The sequence below is a fragment of the Macaca nemestrina genome, chromosome 6 (genome assembly GCF_043159975.1).
Source record: "Macaca nemestrina isolate mMacNem1 chromosome 6, mMacNem.hap1, whole genome shotgun sequence".
In the NCBI taxonomy this organism is placed as follows: Eukaryota; Metazoa; Chordata; class Mammalia; order Primates; family Cercopithecidae; genus Macaca; species Macaca nemestrina.
In genome coordinates this window covers 162,914,666-162,927,830 of record NC_092130.1, presented here as the reverse complement: position 1 = coordinate 162,927,830, position 13,165 = coordinate 162,914,666, and the positions used below count along the sequence as shown (strand labels likewise).

The 13,165-nt window shown below is 37.1% G+C and overlaps 1 long non-coding RNA gene across 10 annotated transcripts in view; it reads right to left on the bottom strand.

Moving 5' to 3' along the window:
* The window catches only part of LOC105492288 (uncharacterized), a 68,694-nt gene that overhangs the window by 20,562 nt on the left and 34,967 nt on the right, over positions 1 to 13,165 (bottom strand). Inside the window, exon 6 of one of the 10 annotated variants that reach the window (XR_011625114.1) lies at positions 9,092 to 9,195. The exons of 8 other annotated variants lie outside the window; for them this stretch is intronic. This is a non-coding gene — a long non-coding RNA (uncharacterized lncRNA). The remainder of the gene's footprint in view (positions 1 to 9,091; positions 9,196 to 13,165) is intronic. One more of the 10 variants, XR_011625111.1, reaches the window with a different exon arrangement.

The following is a 13,165-nucleotide window of genomic DNA, read 5'->3' as shown; positions in this document are numbered from 1 at the left end:
TTGATACATATTGAAAAAGAATGTATATTTTGATTGCCAGTCAAGTTTTAAAAGTTGTCTTTTATTAGAGACATCTTTTATTTGAGATGCACTTTTTCACTTTAACTGATTTTAACGTATTGTTTCCAAACAGTGTCTTTTAGGACATAGCTCTGATAGATAATTAAGACATCATTTTTGCTTTTAAGAAGTTAAGAAATCAGAGGATAAAGGCATCAACTCAGATAATTATGATACAAAGCCAAATTTGATGCATCCTTTAAGGACAGTGCAAAAAAATAAAAAAAGAAAAAGTTTAATTGGTTTCTAGAAGAGTTACGTATCCTTTCCACATTTCATCAGGACTCGATAAAGACACTTGTTTGCTGGCACATTTAAACCTCAAGATGATGGGAGGACTAACGAGAATGATGTCAATAAACCTTTTTGGGGCATGTGGCCTTATTCTCCCCCTTCATTTCTTGGGTTGTTTATATTTGAGCCTGATGTTTTGTCCTATTAAAGTGAAAAAGTAAAACAGGCTCAGCCTGGAGCAGAAGGCCCAATAGGCTGCTAACTTTGCACTGGTTCTAAGTCAGGCTCTCTTTTTCCAGTAGAGAGGGTCCTGGTGGATACTTGGGTCCATATTCTTTCAATAGAAAAATGTATTAGTGCTTAGGCCAAAACACTGCTGGGAGACAATTTTCTGTGAGACTTCCTGTTACTGTTTGTCTCTATTACAGAGGCATGTGTGTCTTTGTTCCAGTATCTTCTTAGAGTCTCTTCAAAGATATTTGCATGATGAACAGCCTGGGAGATAGAGCTAGTGTCTCCCTCAGGAGCAATAAGCAGGTTTGTTTCCTGTCCGGTAATACATGCGTGTGTGCATGCGCATGCATGTCTTGGTTTTTCAAAATACCAGTTATTTTTGGAAGCTCATCTTTTGCCATGAGTTACAAAACAACCTTTACTACCTTCCACTCAGGATTCAAACTCAACAAACATAATGTTGAGCTTCTCTGTTTTCCCAGTAAGTGGTTTTTAACTGGCATTTTGGACAGGAAAAACTTGAAAAGAATGATCGAAACGTGAACAGAAAGAGGACCATCAAACAATGAAATATGTGGATAGAAATAGATAAAAATAGAAAATTAAAAAAAAATGGAATAATGGTGATATATCTGACAGAAAAGAAGGCAGCCACAGCCAGAATATTCAGAGAAGGCTACCATAGATGTAGGAGATGGTTTTGTTGGCAGAACCATAGAATGACTCCAGCATCAGAGTGAGAGAAATTGGGAGCAGATTTGGGATGTGGCAAGTAATCAGGATGCATAATTAAATATTCTAGGGAACGTGAGTGACAACTGGTCCCTTACCACATCCCCCAGGTGCAAGGAGTGATTATCTACCATAAGTGTTCATCTCTGCCATTATAGCCTGAGAACTTTTATAGAAAGAAATTGAACCAATTTTTAGAAGAACAGGGTCATTAATAGTCTGGCTGGCACTCCAATGTAAGACACTCATTGACTTGATGCTTCTCCACAGCACACAATACTGGTTTGACCCTTGTGACACTTCAACATAAATCCTGTCCTCAGCCACTCCTGTACACAAATATTTAATTCCATTCTCTCTTTCAGAAGAGAAGCAGTGTAGGAAAACACACCAACACAATAGCAACATGAATCAGCCTAAATCTCCATTTGTATAAGTGAGAAATCAGCCAGGATAGCCAGAGTTTTGAGAAAGACTAGCATTTTAGAAGTTTAGGCTCAAGATGAACCTAAAAACAATATTATTCAAATCAAATAGACATTTCATAGAACGTAACATTTATCTTCTCCTATTTAGTATACTACAAAGAACTCAGGATGATGAAGTAAAATGGTAGCTTTGAAAAAATACAAAGTGAGATCGAGATAGAGTTCTGATGTCAGAAATTTGATTGCAGAGGTAAAAATAACCAAGAATGCCTGGAAGGAAGATTTAAAAAATATTATTTCTTAGAACATTTACCAACAAGTCAAAGATGGAAAATGTGAGACTAGAGTATTAATATAGGTGATTTCAAATATCAAAAAATGTTAAGAATAAGGGAGGAGAATGTTTAAATGGAGTAAAGTTTGAGAGTTAAAATAAGACATGAGTTTTGATATTGATAGGGCACCAAAACCCGTAGCAAAATGGAATAAAAATACTGTCACCTAGGCATTTCTTTGTAAAATATCAGAACACAAAATTGTAAAATTTGAAAATGGTAAAATTTCACCGCACAAAAGAGGGTTCCATTAAGAAACAATCAAAAAGATCATCCAGGAAGGATCAATAATCAGTTTTTTCCCACACTTGCTATTACCAATGCTGGATACTAGAAAGTTCAAGTTTTGGGAGTCAGGGGACGAACATACACAGGTTTCTATTTCTCCAGCCAACCATTTCGTTTAACAATAGGGTAAAATACTGTATTCTCAGAAATGCAAAATCTCTACAGGTCAACATTTTACAAACTCAGGAAACAAAGGGAATAATCACAGCTATTAGGAACAAGGGACTACAAATTCTTGAGGGAGCAAAATGTGAAATCTAAGAAAAGATGAACTAAAATATGCAATGAAAACAAATGGCTAGGATGACAGCTGTGCTGCAGTCCTAGAAAGCAATCTGTCCAAACTAGAGATAAAGTGTGAGAGCTCTGTAAAAGAAGCCATTAGAAGTCAAGGGCAACAGTATCATTAGGAAACTGAAAGATCTTAGGAATTTCATGAAAAAGGCATATAGCCTATTTTTCAACATACTAATATAATCAATTATAAAATTTAGGAAAAAATGATCAAATAAAGTGGGGTGTGATTTTAGCAATCAATAGAGTACAGCAACAGAATTTGACTTTTATGTGGATAAAAGTTGGAATTATAAATCTGTAATATGGCTTTTGTCATTTACTGAAAATCTGCATGCAAGAAGTAAGAGAAACTCTAGGCCTGAGGCCAGAGACCACAATTCAGTCCTTGACAGATCCATTTTACAGTTTGTTACACACAAGAGAACAAGTCAAGCTTCTCATTCTCCTCTCCCAAATGTATTCACCACACCTTCCAGAGGTACACACGTAGATAAACTTCAAAAGATTATTACATTTGAAAGGATGTTCAAATATGAATCTGAAAACAAGAAGAGTCACAGTAATTGAGGCAAAATGTATAGCTCAAACAAAACTCAATTATATATTTGCAAAGAAAGTCAGGTAATGGGAATGAAGAAGAGTTTAAGAGTTTCAAGATCTCTAAAGAGGTCATGATGGTTGTTCAAGAGAGCAGAATATTAAGGATACTCTGTTGGTTAGAACGTGTGACAAAATTATTTTGATTCTATGGAGCTGCTTTATACTTCATCTTGAAGCTTGGAATATTCTTGAGCAATGCAATTTTACTGACATGTGTTGCCGGACCTTCTCCATGATCCAACTATAATATACTGTTCTGCTTTGACTAGTGTTTTCATAATTCAGTATGTTAAATGTTCATTACTAGTTTAAATTTATGGAAACTTTAAAGAGTTAAAATCTAATCACTGAATGTGTCATTCAAAAATATTCCCGGCTGGGCATGGTGGCTCACGCCTGTAATACTAGTACTTTGGGAAGCTGAGGCAGGAGGATCACAAGGTCAGGAGTTCGAGACCAGCCTGGCCAACATGGTGAAACACTGTCTCTACTAAAAATACAAAAATTAGTCGGGTGCAGTGGCAGGAGCCTGTAATCCCAGCTACATGGGAGGCTGAGGCAGGAGAATTGCTTGAGCCCAGGAGGCAGAGGTTGCAGTGAGCCAAGATCTTGCCACTGCACTCCAGCCTGGGTGATGGAGCAAGACTCTGTCTTGGAAAAAAACCAAAAAATCTCAAATGTATTTCTTTAGCTTTGTCTTCTCAGCTTCATGTTTTTATGTGACTGGTGGGCATTTTGTTATATGTCATCCAGGACTTCATAGATACATTATCTAATTCTTTTTTCCCCTAATATCAACTCCTATTATTTATTGATCCATTTTGCTTAATGGTATAAATATTTTAGTGGTGCTCACCTTCAAGACATAGTGGCAACCTTAGTGCCTTTTCTCTATATTCATAATTGTTATGGATTATCAACTTCAGTTGACTCTTAGTTTTAATTCTCTCTCATTTCAATCCTTTCTCCCTGTTGGTTGTAATGCTCCTAATTCAGGCTCCTTTTGTCTCCATCTAGATGATTGTTGTAACCTCTTTAATGGACATTGAATGTCCATTCTTTCTTCCTCTTATCCCCTCCACACTAAATCAGATTCACATTTTTAAAATCCTGCCTATGTCTTTCTTCTGCTCAAAAATATTAAATTGCTGTCCTGCATTCAAATTCCTTAGCCTGGCCCTCAAAATTTGTCACCACCTGCTACAAAAGCAGTGTGCCAAGAGGAGGCTTGAGGATGGGTCTCATTCTCTTTAATTCGCCACCTGATGCTTCAAACTGTCCAGCCAAACTATTATCAAAGTAAAGCAAGGTTTTGCAAGGCAAACGCAGCCTCAGATGGAGGTTAGGGCTCCTGCCTTCCTTTCTCATAGAAAACTCTAGTACTGTATTTAATCTGACCCTAAACCAAGGTTTTAGCTATGTGTTTCTACATTCCCCCACTAACACTGTACTTACATGTCAAACTAGTTTGTCACTGTCTCCTGAACCATTTGAATTTGGTGTACTACCCAAAATATTATCTCAATCTTTCATTACTACAGGAATGAAAAATTCCTCACAACTCAACTCAAATTCCACCTTTTCCACAAAGCAATTCCCTGACCTCTCTTACCTGATGGGATTACCTCCTTCAAGAAACTATTTCTTTATAATATTTTGCTGATAATTATTTATTCTTGTATCCTGGTCTGTTATTGTTACCTTAAACTGTTAAAAAAGAGTTTGCTTAAGATTTTCACCTGTTACATTCTTATTTTTACAAGATTGTACAGTTTTGAGAGTAGGAACTGAGTTTTCATTCTCATTTTCCATGTCTTCACTATAGTTAAGTAAATGAATGGGGTCAGAGCCATTGTAAGCAATTGACTTCCATACATCGTTGATGATTTAAATCAGTGGTTCCGAAGTCGGGATGATTTTCCTCCCACAGGACATTTGGCAATATCTGGAGACCACAGCTGGCTAAGGTGGGGTGAGAGGATGTCTATTTGCATTTACTGGGTAGAAACTAAGGATGCTGTTAGCAGTGGTTTCTTAAGATGCTACCCTGAACCCAACTCTTCAGTAACATTTCTTAAGAAATGCTATTGTATGTCAAGAAGTGGCCAAGGGACCAGATCTTCAAAGCCACCATTCTAGCTTTAACCAGAGAAGCTCTTTAAAAATCTGCATTAGATATTGAACTCCTTTATAGATCTTGATTTTAAAATGTCCACCATTAAGCAAGCTAACAAAAATCATGCCACTGCTGGGAACCAATAGGTTACTATATAAAAGAGGAAACGCAGAAGAGTATAATGGGCAAAGAATGTATAGAAAAAAAAAAAAAACATGTTGTTTATTCAGATTTCATAGCTATGTGGAATGAAGACTTCTTTGACTAAACAGAAAAGGAATTTTATTGGGTAACTCCTGAGTCACTAAGAAATTGAAAGAACTGGTGAAGTACACAACTTCCAAACCAATGTTCTAAGCACACCAAAAAACATTCTGAAAGGGAAATAGCTGCTCAGTTCCCTAAACACTGGATGCTAGTTTACCCTGCTACCTCATCTGCTGTAGAAACTCAATGCCAGTGCACCTGCGTATGCATTCACACATCTTTTTTTTTTTTTTTTTTCCTCTCCAGGAGACTGATGATCTCTCTGGGAGACAGAGAAGGGGAGAGAGGGGGAGGCAGAGAAGAGAGAGAGAGACAGAGAAGTAGAGAGAGAGAGACAGAGAAGTAGAGAGAGAGAGAAGGAGAGAGAGAGACAATGAGAGAGAACACGTGTCAGAGGGAAATAGAGACGGAGTGCCTTCCACCTGTGTCTTTAGCGCCTTACCTGCTTGAAGGATCTAAAGTCACATGCCTGCATCCCAAGTGAAGGCTGGGAAAACAGGTATCTGGTATTTTTAGCACTTACAAGAGAAACATTTTCTGTCCTTTGCCCAGGCAGTAAAAGGCAGGGGGATTCTTCAAACTCAAAAAAGGGTAAATATATTGGGCAGCCTTTCAAAGTGACCACTAAGGAGTATTTTCAAATTCAAAGAAATCATTGTCCACTTTTAACATAAAATTGATTCAAATAAGGCATTACTAATTTTAATATATTCTTTTAAATAAGAACAGCAATATTCGATTGATTATATGGTAATTCAAAACTAGCTTCTAAAAAAGGCGGTGAAAGTACAATGATAGCACACCTACTCCATTTATGAATTAATATAAATGAATTATTCAGGGTTTCCTCTTTATGTTTACTTTTTTCTTTCCCGTGGTAAATTAATCATATAGATTCAAATAGCACTAGTTTTCTTAAATGCATATTTTCAGATTTAAAAATGTGTTATTGAATTTGGCCTCTTTTAACAACGACCTATTCTTAAGGCTGTGAAAGGTAGAGACTATAAAATTGCTTACAATTTCCAGAGTTATTACGTCTAGCAATATTTCTATACCTATGCTTAGGTGTATCAAAGGAGAAAAAACAAATCACTTTCTTTGTTTTAAGGTTGTATGGTTGAATAGATCTTGAAGTCACTGAATTTAATAAAGTTTATGAGAATATAAAGGCTCAAGGATATATCTGTGGGGTGTTATGCTTTAAAAGATGTGATAATTTTTATAAACTAAAGGAAAGTACCCTGCATCTTAAGTGACTCTTGGAGAATATTTTTCCCCAGAGATTGTTAATTTTCTGAAATGGAGAAAATTTCTTTTAGACTTCACCATTACCAGTGGCAGCCTGAAGAGCAATTCACATTTAAATAGCTGTTTCATAGCATCTCATCCTTTGCCAGCTGCACGATCCTGCAAGACTAATGTGCACCCAGCAAAGAAATTGGTTTATAACATCACAACGCTAATGTACTTTGAACACCATGCCTCTGATATTTTTATTGAGATGTCGTCAGTTCTTACATGAGCTAGCTAAAAATATAACAGGCAATGGTGGAGAATGAAAGCTGCTTCTGTTAAAATTTTGTACCAGTCTATGATTACTCTAAGATGTATTATTTTTTCAATTTTTTCATTATACCCACATTTTATCCTTCAGAATACAGTAAAAACCAGTCAATGTTACACTGCATTAAATGCATACCGTATTATATTTTAGATGACTTTAACATCAGCATGTTAAAATCACAAGGATTTTGTTTCAAATTATAATTGCTCTGTTACTGCCTTAGACATTTTACAAGGAATAACTGCTTGTAGAACTTACAATATATCCTAAATGCAATATTTTGGAAAGCACAACTATAATTTATAAATGGAATTTTATTTATTGATTGAACCATACAAGATTGGCTTTCATAGGTAAAATGTCTAGATATTGAAAATTTCATGTAGTTGAACCTACAGAAATTGAGTTTGTTTCAATGTTACTTTCCCTTCAAGATCAGTCTTTGCCCTTCCATTTTCCTGAAATTCAATAAAGTTTTGAAACCTTGGGAGAGTATAGTGAATACCTGAACTTGTGCCTTAACAAAGTTAGTGAGTTCCTTTATAAGTTGTCTTGATGATACTTATCACAAGTTATTAAAGATTATTTTGTTGAAAATCCCTTTTGATTAAAAAAAATTATTCAGCTTCATTTTAGTGGTCTAACATTCAGTGAGACCTTTTTTAAGGCATAAATAACCTTACTTTCTGATTGAAGACCTTCATGCACTAATTCTTTTCTCCAAATGTTACTTCTGTCATCCTTGCAAATAGATTTTTTCTCCTGATCCTGCGCTAAATTTTTGCTAATTCCAAACTACTGGACATGCTTTTCTGTTTTGATATTTATACATTGCTTTATACATTTGTGGCACTTCTGTTGAATTTCAGTAGTTTGTATCATTGCTTTCATTTCAGTGCCTGAATTCTTGAAGAAAAGTCTTGTTTCACTTATCTTTGCATATAATACATAGAAAATGTCTTTGCTCATAAGTCATTCAAATAATGTTTAAATTAAATTGAATTCTGAAAAATAAATTGTTTTAAAAAAGGCCTAAAAAACAGTAATCAAAAGAAAGTGATAGATTGGCCTTAAAATAATTAAATGGATATTGTATATTTTCATGTACATAAATAAGTAATATATATAATATGTATAATACATAGTATATCTCTACAAATGCATATTTGTATGTATACATACACCTATAATACAGACATATACATATGTGTATATGTGGTGTGTGTATGCATATATATGTATTCGTGCAAAATATTTACATCATTGCTTTGTAATATTTTTGTTGAACTTGAATTGCTATTTTGTTACTACAAACACATAAGCTTCTGCATGTAGTCTTATTAACAATAATAGAAACATAGTCAGATTCTATAGCTTTCCAATTTCTTTCTGCACAATTTCAGCCTTTGCCTCCATTCTCCCTATTCATTCAAAACTTTTTCCCTTCCCTGATTCAGTAGGGAAAGTGGCAGATGCTGTTCATTGACTTTTTCTTCTCCTAACTCTGCTGCTTTGGGGACTTAGAGTACTTGTAGAGGTACCATTACTTTCAATGGCAAAAAACACAATTAGTTTTGCACCAACCTTACATATTGCCTGGGCAGTGCAGTGCACATCACGGGGTCTGTTTTTGTCTCCTTTAGTAAGCCGTTGAGCAGACATCTGTTAGCTTCTTACCATGCTTATTAGATTATGGAGATTCCAATGATTATTGTTCCAAATTAGCTGAAATTCTAAAAATTGGAATTCCCATGTGTATTCTGTTACATAATTTCTCCAAATTTGTTGATAATTTAGCAGTTTTAAGTGGAGCTGCCTGTAAGTTCACTCAGTGAACACTAATCAAGTGCTTATGTGCAAGACACTGTAAGTAGTAAGCACTTTTTAGATGAATTCTATGAATGAGCTTGTCCATTCCTATAGCTTCACCTACCACAGTGATAGTGATGACTCTTACATTTGTGTATTTAAGTTGGATCTCTCTCCTGAACTTCAAATCCTCCTACCAAATGTTTTTGGATTATTCCACTTGAGATTCTAGAAAGGAAGGAGAGAGTTCACAGTGAGTGTGTAACTCCTTTCCTTTCATCTCTGGGTGCAAGAAGTAGTAACGATATTGACTATTTGTCCTTCTAGAAATGTCCATTGTCAACATTGCTTATTGTTAAAACACTTGGGCAGGGCACAGTGGTTCACACCTGTAATCCCAGCACCTTGGGAGGCCGAGGCAGGTGGATCACCTGAGGTTGGGAGTTCGAGACCACTCTGACCAACATGGAGAAACCCCATCTCTACTAAAAATACAAAATTAGCCAGGCATGGTAGCATATGCCTGTAATCCCAGCTACTTGGGAGGCCAAGGCAGGAGAATCACTTAAACTCGGGAGGCGGAGGTTGTGGTGAGCCGAGACAGTGTAATTGCACTCCAGCCTGGGCAACAAGAGTGAAACTGTCAAACAAACAACAGCAAAACAAAACAGAAAAAAAATAGAACTTGTGGCCGGGCGCGGTGGCTCAAGCCTGTAATCCCAGCACTTTGGGAGGCCGAGACGGGCGGATCAGGAGGTCAGGAGATCGAGACCATCCTGGCTAACACGGTGAAACCCCGTCTCTACTAAAAAATACAAAAAACTAGCCGGGCGAGGTGGCGGGCGCCTGTAGTCCCAGCTACTCGGGAGGCTGAGGCAGGAGAATGGCGTGAACCCGGGAGGCGGAGCTTGCAGTGAGCTGAGATCCGGCCACAGCACTCCAGCCTGGGCGACAGAGCGAGACTCTGTCTCAAAAAAAAAAAAAAAAAAAAAAAAAAATAGAACTTGTGAGATATAACTAACTTGTCAATGGAAGTTACTTATGCAGTATTTTCACTCATGAATGACTAACCAAAGCAAAACAAAATGTTATAAAAGAAATTATATCCCCCCTAAAATTTATATGTTGAAGACATAACCCCTACTCTGAGTGTGTTTGGAGATAAGGCCTTTAAAGAGGAAATTAAGGTTAAATGAAGTTGTCTATGTTGAGGCCCTAATCAAATGTGACTGGTGTTTTTTATAAGAAGAAGAGGAAGAGACCCCAGGCTTGTGCACATACAGAAGAAAAGCCATGTGAAGACACATCAGGAAGGCAGCCATCTACAAGCTAAGCAGAGAGGCCTCAGGAGAAGCCAAAGCTTCAAATAGCTTGATCTTGAACTTCCAGACTCCACCAACGTGAGAAAATAAATTACTGTTGTTTAAGCCTCCAGTCTGTGGCATTTTGTTATGGCAGCCCTAGAAAACTAATAACTAAGAAAACCTGAACCCAAGCAATGTTCTCTGGACCAGCTGGATCTCATAGACATACTGTCAGTGCCCTTCTGTTACTCCAATACCAATGCATGCCCATGAAAGACAACAGCATTAGGGACCTGCCTCTGACAGGGCCTGGGCTCCTTCAAAGATGAATATTGCATTTGTGCCTGGGTTTTGCTTATACCCATTGTGAATCATTAGTACAATTTAGTGTTTGATAGTGTCTATGAGTCCTAGGAATCTGCCTTAACAAGTTAACTCTTTGTTATATTTCAACATGTGTCCTACAAGCATTTAAAAGTTAACATATTTAAAACTGAAGCCATCATTTCAGACCTGCAAACATACATCTCAATAAATAGCTCTGTGTTACTTTCTGGGGCTGCTGTAGTGAAGTTGGCATCTGGGCTGTAACTGGGTAGCTTAAACAACAGAAATTTATGCTTACAGTCCTGGATCCTAGAAGTACTAAATTAAGCTGTAAACAGGGTGTTAATCTCTGAAGACTCCAGTGTAAAATCAGTTCCATACCTCTCTCTCAGCTTCTAGTGCTGCTGGCAATCCTTGGTCTTCTTTGACTTGTAGATACATCACTACAATTTCTACCTACATTGTCGCATAGTGTTCTTTCTATCCTTATGTCTTTTCTTCTTTTCTCCTAAGAACACCAGTCATAAGGGATTAAGTACCCACTCTACTCCAATATAACCTCATGTTAACTTGACTATAGCTGCAAAAGCCCTACTTTGAAATAAGATAAACATTTCACAGGTTGCCTTACCTCACAGGTACCAGGGATTAGAATTTGAACCTATTTTTGGGGGAGGACACAGTTTAAGACATAATCCTCAAATCCTGTTACTTCTGTTTCTTAATTTTTCTTTAAAGTAGAAGGGGAACATAAAGAGCAAATTATTCAACAATTTACCCACTCATACAACAGATATTTATTCTGCATCTAGTTTATGTTGGGCACTGTTTAAGATCCTGATGAGAAGTCTGTGATCAAGACAGATCAGGCCTTTGGTCTTTCCAAGCTAATATCCTAACTGTAACATCTACAATGAACATATAGAAGGAGGATTTTTGATAGGGGCAAGTGCTGTGAAAATATAGACCAGGTAATGGGATATAGAATTACTCTATAGGCAGGAGTAAGGCAAGGATGTTCTTGTTCAGATAAGGAAAGTGAGGAAGACTTCATTGACAAAGGAATATTGAAACTAATCTTAATGGAGAACATTCTGGTGAAGGGCCATTCTAGATAAAAGGAAGAGGAGATAAAAATCTTACAAATTAAATATGTGTCTGGTAAAGTATAAAATGAAATCTCCTGTGACTAAAGCTTAGTGGCCACAGCAGGAGTAGAGCCACATGGTGTCAGACAGAAGTGTTCACATCATGTAAGCCGTAACAAGACTAGATTTTACTCTAATTGCAATGGGACACTAGAAGATGGTTTTAAGCTAAGACTAGTATTTATGTTTTAAAAAACTCCTCCTGCCTGCTAGGTGAAGAATAAAATCTAGGAAAGCAAGAGTGGGAACAGAAATCAGTTTAGAGATTATTTAATCAGTCTAGTAACAGATGATGGTTCGGACTAGAGGGATAAGTTGTAGAAGTCGAGATAGTGAAAAGTGATTGGCTTTGCCAACATTTATCAATTATCTGCTGTGTGCCAGGAACATTACATTTGTGATAAGTTAAATAATGAACATCCAAAGATGTCCCACACCCTAATACCTGGATGCCCACACTCTAATGCCTGGAGCCTTTGAATATGTCATGTAACATGGCAAATGGGACTTGGTAGATGTAATTAAATCATAGGCAGTAAAATAAGGAGGCAATCGGGGGTTATCTGGGCACAACCCAATCACATGAGTCCTTAAAAGTGGTAAACTTCCTCTGGAAATAATAAAAAAGTTGAGAAAAGTCATAGACAATCAAAATGACAGAGTGACTTGGCCTGCCATTGCTAGAGGAAGGGCTCACGGAAAGTGTGTGAAGGAATGCAGACAGATTCTAGGAGCAAAGCATGGCCCCCAAGTGACAGTTAGGAAATAGGGACTTCATTGCTACAACTGCAAGGAACTAAATTTTGTCAACAACCTGAGTGAGCTTGGAAGCAGATTCAGCCCCAGAACCTCTGGAAACAAATTTCATCACCTTGATTTTGGCCTTGTGAGATTAGCTGAGGATCCACCTTGTCTACAGTCTACCCAGGTGCCTAACATACCCGATGCCTGACTTTTTACAGTCTACCCAGATGCCTGTGAGATAATAAATGGGTGTTGTTTTATGCCACTATGTTATTGGTAAATTGCTACAGCAACGATAGAAAACTAAGGCCATATCTGTATTTCCCATTCCACATGCAATCCATTCAAGCAGCTGGTCCTTTCTGTTCCCACTGTGTCATAAATCTTGGGTAAGGCGTTACTTATTTTAGACTTTAATTATTACCACAAATGAACAGCGAAATGCCTAAGTTCAATCTTACCTTATGTTCTATCAACCACATTCAGTTAGAATGATTATTATAAAATGCACGTCTGATCAGGACATTCCTTCTTTATTTGCGTGAATAAATCCTTTCTGCCAATGCAACCAATTCAGGCACTCTTCCCTTCAAAGCAGATTGAGTCTACCTTCTCAATGCTTCCATAGCTTCCTATTTAGCATGCTATCTCATCCCCTATTCCTCTATTGATCAC